General features: G+C 38.4%; 1 long non-coding RNA gene across 1 annotated transcript in view; it reads right to left on the reverse strand.

The window, feature by feature from the left end:
* Window positions 1-232: 232 nt before the first annotated feature.
* The window catches only part of LOC138842675 (uncharacterized), a 91,305-nt gene continuing 71,718 nt past the window's right edge, over window positions 233-19,819 (reverse strand). Inside the window, exon 3 of the long non-coding RNA XR_011377430.1 lies at window positions 233-372. This is a non-coding gene — a long non-coding RNA (uncharacterized lncRNA). The remainder of the gene's footprint in view (window positions 373-19,819) is intronic.

Genomic DNA, 19,819 nt, shown 5'->3' on the forward strand with positions numbered 1-19,819 from the left:
TCCGCGGCTTTGAAGCTCCCCCCTCCGCCACCCGCAGTCTCCGCCCGCGAAGGGGCTTCCTAGTGTGTGGAAACCTTTCCTCCTTCACAGCTCCCTCTCACTGGTGCAGGTCCCTTCCCTATCCTTTTGTCTCTGTTTATTCTTTTTTCTTTTGCCCTACCCAGGTACCTGGGGGGGTTTCTTGCCTTTGGGGAGGTTTGAGGTCTTCTGCCAGCGTTCAGTAGGTGTTCTGTAGCAGTTGTTCCATGTGTAGATGTATTTCTGGTGTATCTGTGGGGAGGAAAGTGATCTCCACGTCTTACTCTTCCGCCATCTTCCCGGAAGTTGCAAACTAGTTATTTTTGATGAGGAGAATGGAATCTGGATAGTCTGCTGAAAGGAAATTTTATTATTTATTTTACATGCTTATGTATTGCTTGAATGGTTTTTTACAAATTGAAAATACTTCTGTAGTGTTTGTTTTTTTTAAGCTTCAAATACATAGCTATAGGAAAAAAATTAAAAATTACCTTAAAGGAGAAAGAAATGAACAACCTTTCATTGCCTTTTCAAATATTGCTACCTGCAAAAGCCTTCCTCTCTTTCCTTTGCATTCTCTTGTACTTGAATATGTGTCATTCTTTCAGTATTTATTCAATTCAATAATATTTATTAAAGCTCTACTGAGATTCAATTTTTTTTTTTTTCTTTACACGGGCCTCTCACTGTTGTGGCCTCTCCCATTGCGGAGCACAGGCTCCGGACGCGCAGGCCCAGCGGCCATGGCTCACGGGCCCAGCCACGCTGCGGCATGTGGGACCTTCCCGGACTGGGGCACAAACCCGTGTCCCCTGCATCGGCAGGTGGACGCTCAACCACTGCACTACCAGGGAAGCCTGAGATTCAATTTTGAAAAAGATATTATCCCTATCCTCAAGGAACTCACAACGGAGAGAAAAAAAAAATGTGTTAACAATAAAGCCATGAGCAGATGGCTACAATATGGCAAGGCATGAACAAAACGTTAGGGCTTTATGGGGGAAGAATTCTAAGATGGCCCCCAAGATTCTCAGCTGGTTTGCTACTGCCTTTGGCCTTTAGGAAGCACAGGCAGGGCATGGGAGACTAGGAGGAAATTTCCAGGGATTTCTTCCACATTTCCTTTCTGCTCAGTCACCCTGCTATTGACCAGGTACTACATGCCAGGCACTGTCCTAAGAATAGTACTCTATCTACCTCATTTAATCCTCATAACCTACCTTTTTTTTTTTTTATGGCTGCATTGGGTCTTCGTTGCTGTGTGCAGGCTTTCTCTAGTTGTGGTGAGTGGGGGCTACTGTTCGTTGCGGTGTGCAGGCTTCCCATTGCAGTGGCTTCTCTTGTTGCGGAGCACAGGCTCTAGGCACGGGGGCTTCAATAGTTGTGGCTCGCGGGCTTCAGTAGTTGTGGCTCGCGGGCTCTAGAGCACAGGCTCAGTAGTTGTGGCGCACGGGCTTAGTTGCTCCACAGCATGTGGGATCTTCCTGGACCAGGGCTCAAACCTGTGTCCCCTGCATTGGCAGGTGGATTCTTACCCACTGTGCCACCAGGGAAGCCCCTCATAACCTACCTTTGAAATAGAAATTATTATTATCCCCACTTAAAAATGCTGTTAGATAAATTACTATGGGTCACAGGAGAAAAAAAATCAGTGGAGCCACAATTCTACACAGGCAACCTGACTCCAGAGCCCAGACCCTAACTATTATCATATACTATAATCATCTTGGATAACCTGAATCTATCACTTCAGGGAGGAAACATAACAAAAGTTATACTTTCTACAAGATGCATTAGGGTTTCTGGAAAACAATCAAGTGGCTCTAGCATAAATATTTGATCTTGTCCCCCAACACTTGACAATTTTCTGTACTTGTCACAGAAAGAAAGACATGATTTTACTAGGTATATTTTAAAACCTTACCTACTGCTGCAATACAACATGGAAATTGGATGGGGGTTCTATTTGCCTCTATTTCCGACATACATTCTTCAGTGAATATATTTGTGTCTTGTTTCTACCATGATACTAAAAAGTTTGTGATGAGTAATCTGACTGTATTTTCTTAGGATCCAACTATCCAGAAGCTTCTCAGAAATTCATCACATACATGTTGCCTTCTCTGATATATTGCCATTGTGATTGTGACTTAGGGGGTTTCTAGCTTAAAATAAAGATAAAATAATAACGGTGATGTGGATCTTATTCTTGGTTCAAGCTCTCTATCCTCAAAAATTATAGATGTCTTACAGCAAGATTACAGATGTTTTATAACATTGATGTTTTATAATTTGTGTTATCATTGATGCTCTTTTTAAAAATACTATGCTTTAGTAATTGAAATTGTGATATATCTTCAAAGATGCATCCTAATGTTGTGGTTTGGGTGTGTGTCAGAATCCATTAAGTTATACCTGAATGCCAAAAGTTTGAATTGCCCTGCTATGGACCAGTGGTGGTTTAAAAAAAAAAAAAAGCCTTACCTATAAGTAAGCTATAGTTTGCACATTGTGCAAAGGCTAGTTCTCATGATATTAGAACTAAAAATTATTTATTTGAAATCCCACTCTGTACCATCTAGCATGCCAGTTAATGGGAATAAAAAGAAGTATCACATCAGAAAATCCCTAGTCTAGTAGGAATGTCTAGACAATTGGACATATTATTTGAGTACAGTTGAGATTATATAAATAGACAAGCAGATAGAGTATGCACGCTCTGGAAAGCCACAGGATGAACACTTAATGTCGAAAAGTGGAAACATATGCTGGATCTTGAAGTGCAAGTAGAAGTTTTACAGGAAAAGAAAGAAGTTTGTGCGTTAGGCAAAGCAACAGTCTGTGCAGAACCCGAGAGATGAGTGACAAAGTATGAACCTTCCATGGAACAGTAAGCATTTCTTCAGGAATGGACTGTGGATTATGAAGTGAGATGTAGCAAGTGAAGTAAGTGGACAGGTTAGAGTCAGAGTGGGAAGAGCTTTGTATTAAGCAGTTTTCTGTTTATCCTGGAAGCCCCTGGGAACCTTTGGCTTAAGCAGTAGAATAACATAATTATATTATGTTATATTACATTATATTATTATAACACAAACTTCTTTTGTATTAGAATTCTTATGCTGACAACCTACAACTTGTGCACACTGCTGTGTGATAAAAAAAAAAAAAAACACTCAGACTAGAAATAGAAGGGATCTGCCTCCATGTGATACAGGACACCTAAGAAAAACATCACACTTAATGATGAAAAATGGAAAGCTTTCCCTCTAAGATTAGGGACAGGACAGGATGTCCACCTTCACCATTTTTATTCAATATTGTACTGGAGATTCTAGCCAGGGCAATTAGGTATATAAAAAAAGAAAGAAAGCAAAGATATCCAGATTGGAAAGGAGGAAGGAAAACTATCTCTAATTACAGAGGGCATGATCTCCTATACAGAAAAGGCTAAGCACCGTCAACAGCAACAAGCTATTAGAGGTAATACATGTGTTCATCAAGGTTGCAGGATACAAGATCAATATACAAAAATCAATTGTATTTTTATACATTTATATGTTAGCAATGAACAATCTCAAAATGAAATTAAGGGAAAATTTCATTCAGAATAACATCAAAATATTAAAATACTTTAGGAACATATTTAATAAGACAAATGCCAGATTTGTACACTGAAAACTACAAAACATCACTGAAAGAAATTTTAAAAGCCTTAAATAAAAGGAAAGCTATCTCATGTTCTTAGATTGGAAGACTTAATATTGTTAAGATGGCAATAATCCACAAATTGATCTACTGATTCAGTGCAATCACTATCAAAATCCTAGTTGCCATTTAGGATAAACTATTCCTAAAATTCATACTGAAGTGCAAAGGACTCAGAATAGCCAAATAATCTTGAAAAAGAATAACAAATTTGTAGAACTCACTCTTCCCAATTTCAAAACTTATTACAAAGCTACTGTAATCAAGACCTTGGTACTAGCATAAGGATACACACCTAGATAAATAGAGTAGAATTGAGATCAGAAATAAACCTGTACATTTATGGGCAACTGATTTTTTTTTTTTTTTTTGCGGTACGCGGGCCTCTCACTGTTGTGGCCTCTCCCGCTGCGGAGCACAGGCTCCGGACGCGCAGGCTCAGCGGCCATGGCTCATGGGCCCAGCCGCTCCGCGGCATGTGGGATCTTCCCGGACTGGGGCACGAACCCGCGTCCCCTGCATCGGCAGGTGGACTCTCAACCACTGCGCCACCAGGGAAGCCCTGGGCAACTGATTTTTAACAAGGGTGCCAAAACAGTTAAATGGGGGAAAGCACAGTCTTTTCAGCAAATAGTGCTGGGACAACTGGATATGCAAAACAATGAAGCTGTACAAGGGATGCGACCTTGTAACCATCCAAAAATTAACTTAAAATGGATCAAAAACCTAAATGTGAGAGCTATAATTATTAACTTTTAGAAGAAAACATAGGAGTAGACTTTCATGATCTTATATTCGGCAATGATTTCTTAGGTAGTACACTTAGAATCAAAACAAAAAAACAAAAAAAACTGAACATCACCAAAATTTAAAATTTTGTGCTTCAAACAATGCTGTCAAGAAAGTGAAAAGACTACCCATAAACAGAAGAGGAAAGAATAGTTGCAAATCATATACATGATAATGGTCTAGAATCCAAAATATATAAGGAATGTTTACAGCTCAAAAATAAAAAAGACAAACAATTCAGTTAAATATGGGCAGAGGATTTGAATAGACTTTTTGCCTAAGAATATATACAAATGGTCAATATGCATGTGAAAACATGCTCACCATCTTTGGACATTAGGGAAGTGTAAATCAAAACCATATGAGATACTACTTCAAATCCACAAGAATGGCTATCATCAAAAAGATGGTCAATACCAAGTTTTAGTGAGGATGAGAGAAACTGGAGCCCTCTTGCCTGAGTAGTGGGAAAGTTAAATGGTACAGCTGCTTTGGAAAACAGTCAAGCAGTTCCTCAAATGGTTAAATGTAGAATTACCACATGGCCCAGCAATTCCACACCTAAGTACATACCCAAGAGAATTGAAAAGATATGTTGGCATAAAAACTTAACATAAATGTGTGTAGCAGCATTATTCACATAGCCAAAACATAGAAACAACTCAAATATTCATTACTGATGACTGGATAAACAAAATGTGCTATATCTGTACATGGGGATATTACTCGGCCAAAAATATAATGAATTACTGATACATGCTACAACATGGATGAACCTTGAAAAGATTATGCTAAGTAAAAGAAGCCAGACAAAAAATGCTACATATTGTATGATTATATTTATATGAAATGTCCAGAATAGGAAAAAATAAAAACATAAAATAGATATTGATTGTCAGGAGCTGGGGGGAAAGGGGAATAAGGAACGACTGCTAATTAGTTCAGGATTTCTTTTCAGGGTGATTGGGACGTGTGTGTTAAAGCTATGGAGAAGCAAACCTCACTTAGTGGATTGACACAGGTCAATGATTACTACTAAATGGGGGTAGAGTAAACCCTCTACTCATCCCCTTCAATAAATAAATAAATAAAAGGGCAAATCCACAATGCACCTTGCAGTATGAGGCGATACACCTGATTGGCCAGAGACCTTAAACTCTTTAAGGAATGGAACCTTGTGACCATGGCAAAACTCATCAAAGTGACAGAGATGACTTGAGCTGTTCTGTTGCCTCCCTCATGGTTTACAGACTGTACAATAACTGTGACCACTTTGCTTTGGAAACCACTCAGCTCCAGGAAGTGCTAAGTGACCCTCCATGGTTTCAACTTGTCTTCCCTGGCAGCTGTTAATACATGTTTCCCATGGCTAGGGGAAAATAATTCAGGAAAAGCATTTCAATAGTTAGATTCATGCTACCCTGGACAATGTGATCAGCAGCATTATTCGCACTTGGTTGTGGAGAGAGAACAAAGGAGGATGAGGGGAAGGTACTGGCATTCATTGAACACCTGTTATTGTCGTGGTTGGTGCTTTATAGATGCACTGTCACATCTGGGTGTCATGACAAAGCTGTGAGCTAAAGAGTGGCATCCCATTTTATTTATTTTATAGGTGGCTCCCAAAGGGTAAAGCACTTACTTGCTCAACGTCGCTCAGCTGATCAGCAGTTGAGCTGAGATGTGAGTCGACATCCGTCTAATTTCCAAGTGCTGGTTTAAATTGTTCTTGATTCTTATTATCATATTGCTCCTCTAAAGAGCTCTATTAATTAAACTGCTCCTAATAATATATAAGGATATCTTTCACTGCATCCTCACTATGGGTATTATTGCTAAAACATTTTGCAAATAGTCTAAGTACTGTCTTTTATATTAATTTATTATGTATTTTCATGTTTGGTAAATTATTAAATATAGAAAATTATTAAATATTATTAAAATGATTATTAAATATAGCAAAGTATAAATTATTACAAAGATTATTAAATATAGAAGATATTAAAAATAGAAAGTTGACTGTTTCTCTGTTTTTATGTGTTTATGGATTCATTATGTCTTGAATATCAATTGCCTTCTTCCTTGATCCATTCATATTACTATTATATTTATTTTAATATTATGATCAGTTTTCTTTAAAATTCCATTCGCTAATTCGTAATTCATTCAAACAATTGCTAAATGCTTTGTGCTTTTAACTGACCTTGTGCTAAACCCTAAGACTTTACAACCCCCACTGCCAAGAGCTCACAGTCTGTCTGGAGGAACAGTTGGAAAAGCCAAATATTAAAGAACCGGAGGGCAGGAGTTCGCAAAGGAGCTCCCTTTCAATTTCATGTTTCACAGTGGAGTCACATACACGCTAACAGGAAAGCTGCAGCTTGGCGGCTCTTTGCTGCTTTTAGGTGTCCTGTGTCTTAACTCAGACCAAACGGCCCTGAGCGGAGGAGGCCTGGAGTTTCATGCTCAGCCAGGGTAGGGGGAGAGACCTCAGGCTTTGATGCATTGGCCAGCCCTCCTGGATCCCAGAACCGACTCGATCACCTCCATGAAATTCTCTGGGGGTAGTATGGAAACATCAGTCCTTCAGCCTTATCAGCATACCCCATCCTGTTTTCTTATTCCACTCTTCCTACTACCAAGATGACTATTCAGAGGCCAGTCTTGTCTCCTTACGATGCCAGCCATGTCAGAATCTAGCCAGGTGCTATATGTTAAAGACGTAATGGGTATCTACACTCTAGTGTTCTGAACGCTGAGATGCATCATACACACTTGGGCATTTACTTCTGTCTTCTTTGACATTTCCGGGCTAGAGTGACGAGTTGTGCTCCAGCACTTACCCATTCTCTTTTTCCATAGGTCAGGACAACACAACCTGAGTAGCAGCTTATACGGTGGCTATGGAGGTGGAAATCAAGCTTCTCCTATCCCTGTGGTGAGAGGCTAACTTTATGTGGCAATTATGTCTGTTCTTCATCCATTTTTTAATGAACAACGTGAAATAACGATCAACTGGAGACGTGTTGACAATATTATCAGATGCTGGGAAGATTTGACTCATATTTCTTGGGGTGGTCACGTGTCACATGAGAGGAAAGAGTGGTTACCCCTTGAGAGGCATGGTCTCAATTAAAATTTCATTTCCTAAGTTTGGATAACAAGGAGAATCCTTGGAAAGTTGAATGAAACACAGACACTTTAACGATTAAACATCAACACTAAGAGAAAAAAGTCAACAAGTGCACTAACTACTACGGTTGATTTTAAGTAATAAAGAAAACAGTGTACAATTATTTTAAATCCATAAACATGTATGTATTTCAGAACTGGAAATTCATGTGAGAAGTGTAATAGTAATAATGACTTGTGCCCCCAACCTCATTATTGTGTGGCCCTTTATATTCGAAATAGTCTCTGAGGTGTATATTATAGGCAGATGGATAAAATGGCTTTAATACTAATTAGACTTCTGGTAACTTCTTTTAGGAAAACCTTACATATAGTAATGCATATTAAAAAGCACAATGGGCTTCCCTGGTGGCGCAGTGGTTGAGAGTCCGCCTGCCGATGCAGGGGACAAGGGTTTGTGCCCCGGTCCGGGAAGATCCCACATGCCGCGGAGCGGCTGGGCCCGTGAGCCATGGCCGCTGGGCCTGCGCGTCCGGAGCCTGTGCTCCGCAACAGGAGAGGCCACAACAGTGAGAGGCCCGCGTACCGCAAAAAAAAAAAAAAAAAAAAAAGCACATTGCAGAGACGAAGGTATTTCAAGAACAGCATGCATAATTACACTTGAATATTATTTTTAAACACAGTGAAATATACATTGTGATTAGGAATCAAGGCAAGGAAAAGTTACAGTGTAGTCATCGGGAGCCCTATTCCTGGCAAATGAGTCAGATTTATACTAAAGGTGGACCGCTTCACATATCTAGTGCTGAAAAATGGAACTTCAGACGATGAAAATAATCGGAAAACTTCCTTTGAGCTCTGTCTGACATTATATGGACTTCAGCTGGCAAGTGTGTTGTGAGAATGTAATGAATCCCAGGAGCAGAAATAATCAGTTCTGTCATCCTCATCCTTATTTAAAGGATAGTTTATACAGTAACATGAGCAGCAAGAAATCTGTTCTCCTCCAGCTGGAATAGTCATGCTGGGCTGATCTATTTAATAATTACTGGCTAAATATTTACAATAATGAATGGCATTTGTTTTAAAGCTCAGTCAAGATAATTAGAAATGATGATGAGTTTATTTCCCACAATAACAAATTGAAATTCTTGACTTGAAAGAAAAATAACTATATATGGTATAACGTTTCTATTCAGGTTCGTAATACGTTCGAGCACAGTCCTGATGGGTGTGAAATATTGAGTTCTCCTTAGCCACGGCTTACCAGAGAGTCAGGGATAGTTTTCATTGTTAATTTAATGCTTAAACTACTAGCTGTTCTCTCTACTATGTATTGAAAATGATAAAACCTGAATTAACCGGCATGTAAAATCCACTTTGTGGGATTATCATCTAGTATTTTAATTGGATTTCATGAGAATGTAATTTTGTTCTATTTAATTCAGTAGAAAAAAAGGTAAAACTGTATCTAAAGATGATTTAGCTTTTTGTAATGAGCTTTTACAGAAAGAAGCACATCTTGAAGAGAATGCTAAGAATAAAGAGATTGAGTTATTTCAAAACAACCTTTCACACACAAGCTAGACAGGAATGTGTCTTTTAGGACAGTTGCCAGGTACTGCAGAGATGAGGCCCAATTTCCGGCTTCTCACTACATTCTCTGCCCTCCCATCACATCTTCCTTCGGGGACCTCCACCATGCGTTTCCCTTCCACTTTAGGCAGCATTAGAGGTCCTGCGCTCTCTCTACCATGGCTCCCTTCACTGCCCAGACCTCTGGGGCTCATGTGTCACACTTCCTAAGTTTGTAACCTTTATGTGTGAAAGTATGTAAAATAAAACATTTGTGTAGAGAGGCACACAAAAGTATACAGCTTCGGGAACATATGTATATGTATCACTGATTCACTTTGTTATAAAGCAGAAACTAACACATCATTGTAAAGCAATTATACCCCAATAAAGATGTTAAAAAAAAAAAGTATACAGCTTCAAGATGTATTGTTTTTACTCTCTTATCTCTATGGAGGAACACAAGTTCTTTATTTAAATGTACTCCAATTTGTAATCTTTTCCTTTATAGTTAGTGTTTTATGTGTGTCCTATCTCATACATTTTTTTCTTCCCCAAAATGATGAAGGTATTATATTGCTTTCTAAACTGTTCATTGTTTTCCCTTTTGAAAATTGTTTTGCCTTTCACAATTTACCTGGAATTACTTTTTGTATGTGTGTTTTTATATTTGGTATGAAGTAAAACTCAACATTCCAGTTAGGGAGCATAGCCAGTGCAAAGACTTCGAGATTTCAGGAACTTGCATCTGATGAGGAAGAAACTGGAGCCAGTGAATGAGGCAAGAGGAGTGAGAAGCGAGGTTGCAGAGGCAGACACAAGACTTAACTTAGCTGAAGATTCAGCTTCACTCTCTATTAAATCTTTAAGTTTTTAGGTATAATATTTATGTCTAAAGATAGATATAGAGAGCTTTCTAGCCCTCAGTAATCATTTTTTCATTTTATTCTAAATGTATGGGAAGCTATTGGAGAGTTGGGAACAGTAGAGTGATACTATACGATTTACATTTTTAAGAGTCACTGACAGTTGTGAGAATAATTAAGAGAGGTGCAAAAGTAATGGAGATGGAGCAGTTAGGGAACTTCTGCACTTTGCCAGGTGCTAGATGATGGAGGCTTGGACTAGTGTCTTAACAGTGGAGGTGGGAAAATGTGGACAGACTTGAGGTTTGTTTTGAAAGGAAAGCCAACAAGATTTTCTGATGAATCAGATACAAGTATGAAATATGACTCCAAGGTGGTGATATTTATGGAGATAGGAAAAATATCATTTAAAATTTCACTGACTCCATGAAATTCTGGTCCAAGTGGTGAATGTTTCCAAAAGTAATCTATACTACTAACTTTGCACTTGATGGTAAAGTTACCTTTTATTTGATAATGGCTTCCTAGTTAACATATAAGCGCCCCGATCCCTATATCTCCATGTAATTATAATAAATATTTTCTAGATGTTTATCAAGCATTCTCATAGGCAATATTTGATTGCAGCATCCCCTCGAATGGTCCATAAACCCATCAGTCTCCTTAATTTTCAGCTGAGGAAATTTAGATACAATATTTAATAGATAGTAAAGCTGGATCGTCAACTAAGTCCTATGACTCTAAAATTTCTAACTTCTTTTGTATGGAGAGGTTATATGTTTTGTGTAACCTCTGTAACAGCAATATCAGTGGCTGAGCACAAAAAAATACACACTCATAAAATGATTGCTAATTGGTTTATTGAATAGGCACACTTGCTCTATCTAGGCAAGGAAGACAGTTTAGCCATGCACTGACTACACCAGGAGGTGCAGACCTGGAATTCTGTTTCTTCTACTTAAAGGTTGTATTTGTTTGTTAATTAAGTTTATCTAGAAATATTTAACTTTTAAGGCCTAAACCTACTTTCTAATGAAAGCATATGGAAATACCCTGGGATTATGCTCCTACTAATTTTTCTTAATCTGTTTGTTTGAATTCTCTTTTGTGAGTGAGTGTGAACTGAAGCATGAATGATAAAGAACAAAATGCTGTTTCTACCTGAACTTAAAAATTCAACAGAAAGAGTGACTCATCTGCAGCAATTAGTGTGGAAACCCAGATGGTCAGATGAGACAAACCATCAGCAGATTTTATTAATTTCTTAAGGAAATGTTTAATGTTGAGATGGAGTCTTCAGAAATGTACCTAAAGTATGTTATTTTTCCAATAGGCTAAGTTCATTAATTCCAACTGGATTAATTTGGACATATTACCGTTGTTTATCTAAAGAGAAAGGACAAGTACAGTAAGTTCTAGTGTAGTGGCATGAACAGCACAAGACTGGACCTTTAAAAAACTTGAATTCAGGGACTTCCCTGGTGGTGCAGTGGTTAAGAATCTGCCTGCCAATGCTGGGGACACGAGTTTGAGCCCTGGTCCGGGCAGATCCCACATGCCGTGGAGCAACTAAGCCCATACGCCACAACTACTGAGCCTGCGCCTTAGAGCCCACGAGCCGCAACTACTGAGCCTGTGAGCCACAACTACTGAAGCCTGTGCTCCTAGAGCCCGTGCTCCACAAGAAGAGAAGCCATGGCAATGAGAAGCCCGCGCACGGCAATGAAGAGTAGCCCCAGCTCGCCACAACTGGAGAAAGCCCACGCGCAGCAAAAAAGACCCAAGGCAGCCAAAAAAAATAAACTAATAATAAAAAAAAAACAACATGAATTCAAGTAAAAGGAATTTATAATCTGCATATGTTGAATTGTCCTTCTCAGGGTAAGAATGATAATAAACTTTTAATAGCTGGCATTTATAACTTTCACAAAGCGCCTGTATGTATCATTTTGATTTGATCTTCACCCTCAGCCTTACTAATATGAAGTTTACATCCATCAAATCCTTGAGCCAGGCACTGTGCGCAATGCTTTGCATACTTTATCTTATTTAATTTTTCCTAATAATCTGCAAGTTAGGTGAATTGATTAAGGTTTGGCGTGATAAGCAAAACAAATGGACTTTGCCTAACTTGAGCAAAGTAACGAAGATACTAAAATTGAAGACTGGAACTAAAGCAAACCGGAGCACTGTCTTTGAAATCAACCAATTCCAATGTTTTCTCAGAATTTATGAGATTTTACCCAAAGTTCACATTTTCAGGAGAATCTATTTGGCTTGCCTCTAATATTGTACTCATCCCCTTGTCCAGGTGCTTCAATTTGGTTAAGACTAATTTCGGAGCTTTGAAGATGGAATGAAAGGAAAGTTCCTTTTCCTCTAACCATGTTGGCATTTACATAGAGAATACAGCAAACCAGATATAAAAGTTAAGAGGAAAAGGTACTAGAGTTAATGCTTCCTCCCAGCTTTCCAGAGTCAGTGGAGAGTAAGGGGAAGAATCTCAGGTTATACACAGATGGCAAAGAAATGGTCGAATGGTTCCCGAAGCCTTCAGGTCCCTAAGGAGCTGGATCCGTCTTAGCTATTTGGTAAGAAACAAAACTGACAGTGAGTCCAGCAGGTTTCATAGTAACGGGACAGCTGGGCGCCCATGATGTACAGTCCAACTCCACCCCAGAGAGATGGCGATGGAGCCCTCTCTTCTGTAGCTCTCATCGTATGAACTAAATACAGATTCCAAGACATAACAAGCAACAAATACGAGAGGAAACTGTCAGGAAGCTGGAATGAGTGTGTGTTGGTGGAGCCGGGAGACGGTGAGTCTTCGGTCAAGGGTTAAAGGCAGCTGTCAGCAGCGGAGAGAGGGATAATCAAATTAAGTTCTGCTCTTTCCTTTGCCCACTGTGCTCCCTTAGGACAATCATTGCTAGCCTCCTGGCCTCACAATTCTACGGCAACCACCACTGGGGCTGATGTCCTCAGGAGAAATATCAGAGCAACACTGAGGCCGGGATGGGCATAGGAGTGGATGAAAGTATGTGCTACCTACCAGCCTTGGTGTTTTACCCCTTTACCCCATCCCTTCCTAACCCCCAGGATCCGTGGATTACTCGTCAGGGAAATGACTTCCTGCTTATTCCTGAGCATTTAGAGATAAGTAACTGTTGGTCAGATGGTGGCAAATAAGAATAATTTCTTCTTGTGAAGGCTAGGGTGTGTTCTTCACATTTTCCCTAATATTCATTCCAGACAGAGTAGCTGGTAGACTTAAGGCAACCTAAGTTTACAGGTTAAAATAAGAAACCTGCTAAGTATAGCTACTTTGGATAAGAACAAAAAACTGGAAAATATATGTCATCTGAGGCAAATGCTATTATTATTATTATTAGCCAATCATACTATTGACAGCGCTATAAAAGCTATTAGTAAAAATGTGAATGCTGGTCAGGCAAAAACAATGGAGCTGTGAAGGTCGAAATGATGTAAAGAATGTGCCTAATGCCTGCAACATAATAGGTGAGTAGGAGGTGTAAGTTTCTACCCTACTTTTTGGAATCATACATGAAGTAAGTGAGGAGCCAGACTCGTGTCTGTTTTTCTTGACTGTTTTTCTTTACTGTGTTCTTTACTGTTTTTCTTTACTGCTATAACTTCAGGCATTGTACAAGTTTCCCGACGCTTCTGTTACAAATTGCCACAAGCTTCGTGGCTTAAAACAACAGGAATTTATTATCTCATGGTTCTGGAAGCAGAGTGTGAAATCAGTATCGCTGGGTTGAAATCAAGTTGCCAGGGCTGTGCTTCTCCTGGAAGCTCTAGGGGAGAATCTTTCTCGCCTCTTCCAGTTTTCTTTAAGGAATGGCTGCCCACGTTCCTTGGTGTGTGGATGTATTACCACAATCTCCTAGGCCAACGTCTTCAAATCTCTCTCTGCTCTGTCTTCACATTCCTTCTCTATGTGTGTCAAATCTCCCTCTGTCTCTCTTTTATAGGGACACTTGTGATTACATTGGACCCATCAGGGTAATCCAGGATAATCTCCTGATCTCAGAATCCTTAACTAAATCACATCTACAAAGACCTTTTTCTTTGGTCATGTAAGGTAACATTCATAGGTTCTAAAGATTAGGATGTGGGATCCACTACGCAATGCACACCACAAGTAATTATGCCTATGCATAGTAAGTGCTCAATAAATATTTGTTGAGTAAAGCCTCTTTCCACAGCCTTTTCCCACTGCCTCTCCTACGATCTGTTTTATTGATAGTACTTTGTCCTACCCTCATGTACTCTCTATATATGTTATTTATACATATTTTCTCTCCACCATCCCTTATGATCTAATAAAAGTGGTTTTAAGCAACATGATTGTGCAGAAGGAACCATAGACATGTAGACTAGAATCAGATGTTGGTCTTAACATTTTGAGTTGGGATGGAAAGTAACAAGCAACAAAAGTATGGTTCATTTAAAAATCTATCATTTTTACAAGTCTATAGCTTTGTTAGTCATTTTTCCAATGAGTGAATAAGAAAGACATTGAGGACTTCTGTAACTTAAAAGTAATGATTTTGCTGTCAGAAGTGTAAGCTATAAGACTGACATATTGTGGATAACACCAGAGTGGTCTTAAAAACAGTGGTTTTCATAATTGAACAAATTATATGGTTTTCAAAGGTCATGTGGTTATCGAAGGTGATACAGTCATCAATGGAATATCTTTAACACATGAAACACTAGCAGAAATGACTGGGCTCTTGAATGGATGGTATGTTTTGAGTCATGGATTGATACAGTTTCAATGACTGGGGCTGTGGGTGAAGACATGTGTTGCTTCCATACGACTTAAGAAGCCCACTGTAGTTAAGGGGTATTTCATAGTCATCTCCCAATTCTGAAGACAATTATGGTTGGTTTTTGTCTTCTCACATGGAATTGTTCACAAGAAGATAATGAACTTGTGATTGGGACAAGTATTCAAGGGAATGTTCTGCCCATAGCTCTCACCACAAGCAAATAAATTAGAATTCTACTTCTTTATTCATCATCCTATTATGAGCTTTCTGAATTCATTCACTGAGTCAAAAAATACTTACTGAGCATCTACTGTGTATCTGGTACCTAGTGAGTTGCCAGGCATACAATGACGGAACTGATGGACCTACCCTCTTTCTGCATTCTTCTGTACTGACAAAATCATATCCTGCAAAACTTCAACTAAATGACAAAAAACAAGTGAATAAGCTGATGGATTAGTAAAAATACACCACCTAAAACAACAACAACAAAAGCGTTTTCATCAAGTTCTTCACAGTGTCACAACAAAGGTAACACTAGGCCTGGTATCAACATGTATTTCTTTATTTATTCATGATGAACTTTTATTGAGCATCTAATATATACCAGGCATTCTGCTAGCCACTAGTAATACACAAAATGATAAACAAAAAGACCCTAATGGATGTTTGTTTAAGTAACTAACTAATTAGGCTCTGAGATCATTGAAATAAATAGAAATATTGAATCAACTAAATAATAACATCTTGTTTACAAAAATAACAGATGTGATAATAGGTAGATGATATGGTTGAGTAATGCAGATAAACCAAGGATAGTATACTTTCAAATTTTTGTTACCATAAAGAAGTTAAAATATGAGACTTAGTATAAAATTGTACATCCAATAAAAAAGTTCCAAAGTTGAAAGATGACAGATTTCAATATGGAATGATTTCAAGTGACAAAGAGTCTAATTAGTAAAACCATACAAGAAGTTCCTTTATCAAGGAAAATTAAAAAGGAGAGAAAATTAAAAAGGAGATTCAAATTAACTAATTTCTGCATCAGACTGCATAGTGTAAGCCAAAATGCAGGCACTGTAAATGTAATTAAAGTAACAATTCGATCCCTATCTGTAGGAAAGCAGGTGAAGCTGCTTCTGGAGAACTGGTGTGACTCAGGAGTCAAACTGATTATGCAACAAGAATGACTCATTTTTATTTCGTGCCACTGAGAGTGGAATCGGTGGCATTCTCAGTCTCCCCACTAAATGAAACATTCCTCAATAGAACCTATTTATGTTCACCAAAGACCTCCTGATTTAATTGTAAACTGTCTCATTTAGCCTGTTGATAGAATTTCAGCAATCTCAAAACTCCCAGCTCAGAATCTCCACAGGGAGCAGAGCAGCCACCTCAGTCCAACTGGTTTACCCTTGTATATATACTTGTCACGTGTTCTGCTTGCTCAGGCATTTCCTTTCACTTGGTAACCTGGTCTCAGTCCAAATGCTCTCTTAGAAATGAGACAAGGTCAGAACTGTTAAAGGCATAGAGTGACAACTGACAGTGAACAAAGAGGCCAAAGAAACATCAAACAGAAAAATCACAGTTGCCCAGGACAAATCTGCCCAAGTATTCCAACATTCCCCAAGGGCAATGCTGGATTGCAGCACTTTACCTCGTAGTGAGCAGCATGAGTCATCGAGAAAATGTCAACTGCTGTTCAAATATGCCTTTTTGACTAAGACTTGGGGGTGTGTAATAAACTAATTTAAACTAGAAAGCTTTGTCATTTAAGGAGGGGTCAAGCTTCACTCTCAAAAATTAACTTGGTTTAAACCTTCATTTTCTTATGGAACTGGCATCGAGCTTTCACAAAAGAAGCCTCGCCAAGTGTTGAGATAAAGTTTACATCTGTAGGAAGCTAAAAACAGCACTTGATGAAATCTATAGTGCCTGAGTCCCAAACATTTATATTCAACATATGAAAGAATATTTTAAATGAGTTTCTCTTTCCAATGTACTTAATAATGACAATAGGGCTTCCCTGGTGGCGCAGTGGTTGAGAGTCCGCCTGCCGATGCAGGGGACACGGGTTCGTGCCCCGGTCCGGGAAGATCCCACATGCCGCGGAGCGGCTGGGCCCGTGAGCCATGGCCGCTGGGCCTGCGCGTCCGGAGCCTGTGCTCCGCAACGGGAGAGGCCACAACAGTGAGAGGCCCGCGTACCACAAAAAAAAATAATAATAATAATGACAATAGAAATAATAGCAGATAACACTTATTAGCACTTATCATGTGTCAAGCACCATGTTGATTTCCTTACAGAGATCATCTGACTTAATCTGCTGACAGTTCTAACAAGTATACATATATTATTATAATCCCCAAAATTCTGATGAGGAAACTGATGCTTTCTCTGGCTAGCCCCATGTCTTACTATAGACAAGGGGCAGAGCTGAACTTGAATTCTGGCCATTTAACTCTGGAGACATTGGAAATCTTTGAGTCAGGTAGATTTCTTTGTCATTAGATAGATGTTTGTTGCCAAAAACAATATTTCTTTTTCAAAAATGTTACTGTGATTGGGCGATTGGGATTCACATGTATACATTGATGTGTATAAAATTGATGACTAATAAGACACTGCTGTATAAAAAAATAAATTAAATTAAATTCAAAATAAAATGTTACTGTGCATTCTCTTAAACCCAAATCTATTCAGAAATGTATTTCAGTGGTTTCAAAGTAAAGTTGAAATTCTTGATAAAAAATGTTCAGGGAATCAAGAAAAGCTACAAGAGGAAATTGAGAATTGTAAGGTATGTTTTTTTTTTTCCTTTTAATATATTTATTTTTGGCTGCGTTGGATCTTCGTTGCTGCACACGGGCTTTCTCTAGTTGCAGCGAGTGGGGACTACTCTTCGTTGCAGTGCGCGGGCTTCTCATTGCAGTGGCTCCTCTTGTTGCGGAGCAAGGGCTCTAGCGCGTGGGCTTCAGTAGTTGTGCCTCGCGGGCTCTAGAGCACAGGTTCAGTAGTTGTGGCGCATGGGCTTAGTTGCTCCATGGCATGTGGGCTCTTCCCGGATGAGGGATCAAACCCGTGTCTCCTGAATTGGCAGGCAGATTCTTAACCATTGTGCCACCAGGGAAGTCCATTGTAAGGTATGCATTTAACTAATAGAAATCAATCAACAATGTGTGGTTTCATCAATTTCGTGAACAGAGTCACCAAACATAAAATTCTATTTATCTTATTAAGTTGTTTCATTGAATAAAAGCTATATTACACAAACTTGCTAACTGATGAAATGAAGAGTCTAAATTCGAAAATGTATGACCTCTAGGAAAAAAAGACTTTCAGATTTATTAATTTCAAATGAATACATATATGTAGCTATCAGTGTACATAGATAATATACTATTTTTAATAAGATATTTCAAAGTAAGGAGACAATGTTTTGAAGTTTTGCTCCAAAATGATTTGATTTTTATTAGAGAAATGAATTTGTTCACAAAAAGAGGTTAAGGCTCTGAAAAGCAGTTTAACCACTTGGATATCCTGCAATCCAATTTCTTCTGCAACTTTGCTTAGCAGATTTGTATGCAGAGAGATTGCAAAGATATGTCCAATCTAGATCAAATGATTGCATATCCCTTAATTAGCAGAACCTGAGATATTATGTGAGTTCTAACTTATAAAATATTTTGACCTCTTTGTGTAATTGACTGCCCTGTGATTGTGCTTTTGAGTATCAAAGCCAGAGTAGGGGAGGTCAGAGAAAGGATCCAGAATTATCTGGGCATTATGCGTTTATTTAAACACTAAGGAAAACTTCAATAAATATAATACCAGCAAATTGTACACTGATGATTCAGGCTCCTGTTTAGTTTGGTATTTTCAGGAAAATACAGTTATTTTAGCAACTAGTATGTCACATGGGACATGCTGTAGCAGGCAGAATGTCTCCAAATCAAAAGCTTGCCCCTCTGGAAGTGATCACATCAGGAAATGGGAAAAAATAAACCAATCTCTTCACATAATGAATCACGTTATTTACCTCCCTCATAGATAGAAGATAATTTATATTTAAACCAGTTTTTCTCTGCTACAAACCCATCAAAATGGCAATATGTATATTACATGGATTAGGACAAAAACCTAAAGAAATTACATGACTTAAGTGTACAAAGTAAATTTTCCATTGAATTAACTTCTAAGCATTCCATTGACTTATTTACTAGCCTATTCAACTGAATTAACTTTGGGGGAAAGTGTTATAGGTAAGATATTTTCTAAAATTTAAGTAATAAGTTATTAAACATCAAGAAGTATACATATCTTTATCCTGGTGACAATAACTCCAAAGTTGACAAAATTATTATTTTAAAAGTATGCCTTTATAAGTCTAAAACAACCTGTTTGGATGTGAAATCTGCAATTAAACTGATTGCTATCTGCGTTGTTATAGAGACTTAAGTCTAACTAACTTCAAAGAAAAATAAGAGACTTAAGTTTTTTTAATCCTCTATGTGTGCCTTGCAGAAGAAACAAATATCCACTGCTTGCCTCCCAAATGTCCCAGTTTTTCAGTAACAGAACAGAAAAGGTACCTGACATTGCAGAGTTTATGTTCTAGCTGGGAGAGACATACAAAAAGAAAAGAAGAAGGAAGGAGGACGAAAGAAAGAAAGAGAGGGAGAGAGAGAGAGAGAGAGAAAGGAAAGAAAGAAGAAAGAAAGAAAGAAAGAAAGAAAGAAAGAAAGAAAGAAAGAAAGAAAGAAAGAAAGAAAGAAAGAAAGAAAAAGAAAGAAAGAAAGAAAGAAAGAAAGAAAGAAAAAGAAAGTAAACAGAGTAAATTATACCGTGGTAACTTCCATAAAGAATATGGAACAGACCTCTTCTTCCTCTACCTCTTTCTTTTCTCTTCCCTTCCTGGACATTTCAATC

Source organism: Globicephala melas, chromosome 4 (assembly GCF_963455315.2).
Source record: "Globicephala melas chromosome 4, mGloMel1.2, whole genome shotgun sequence".
NCBI classification, from domain to species: Eukaryota; Metazoa; Chordata; class Mammalia; order Artiodactyla; family Delphinidae; genus Globicephala; species Globicephala melas.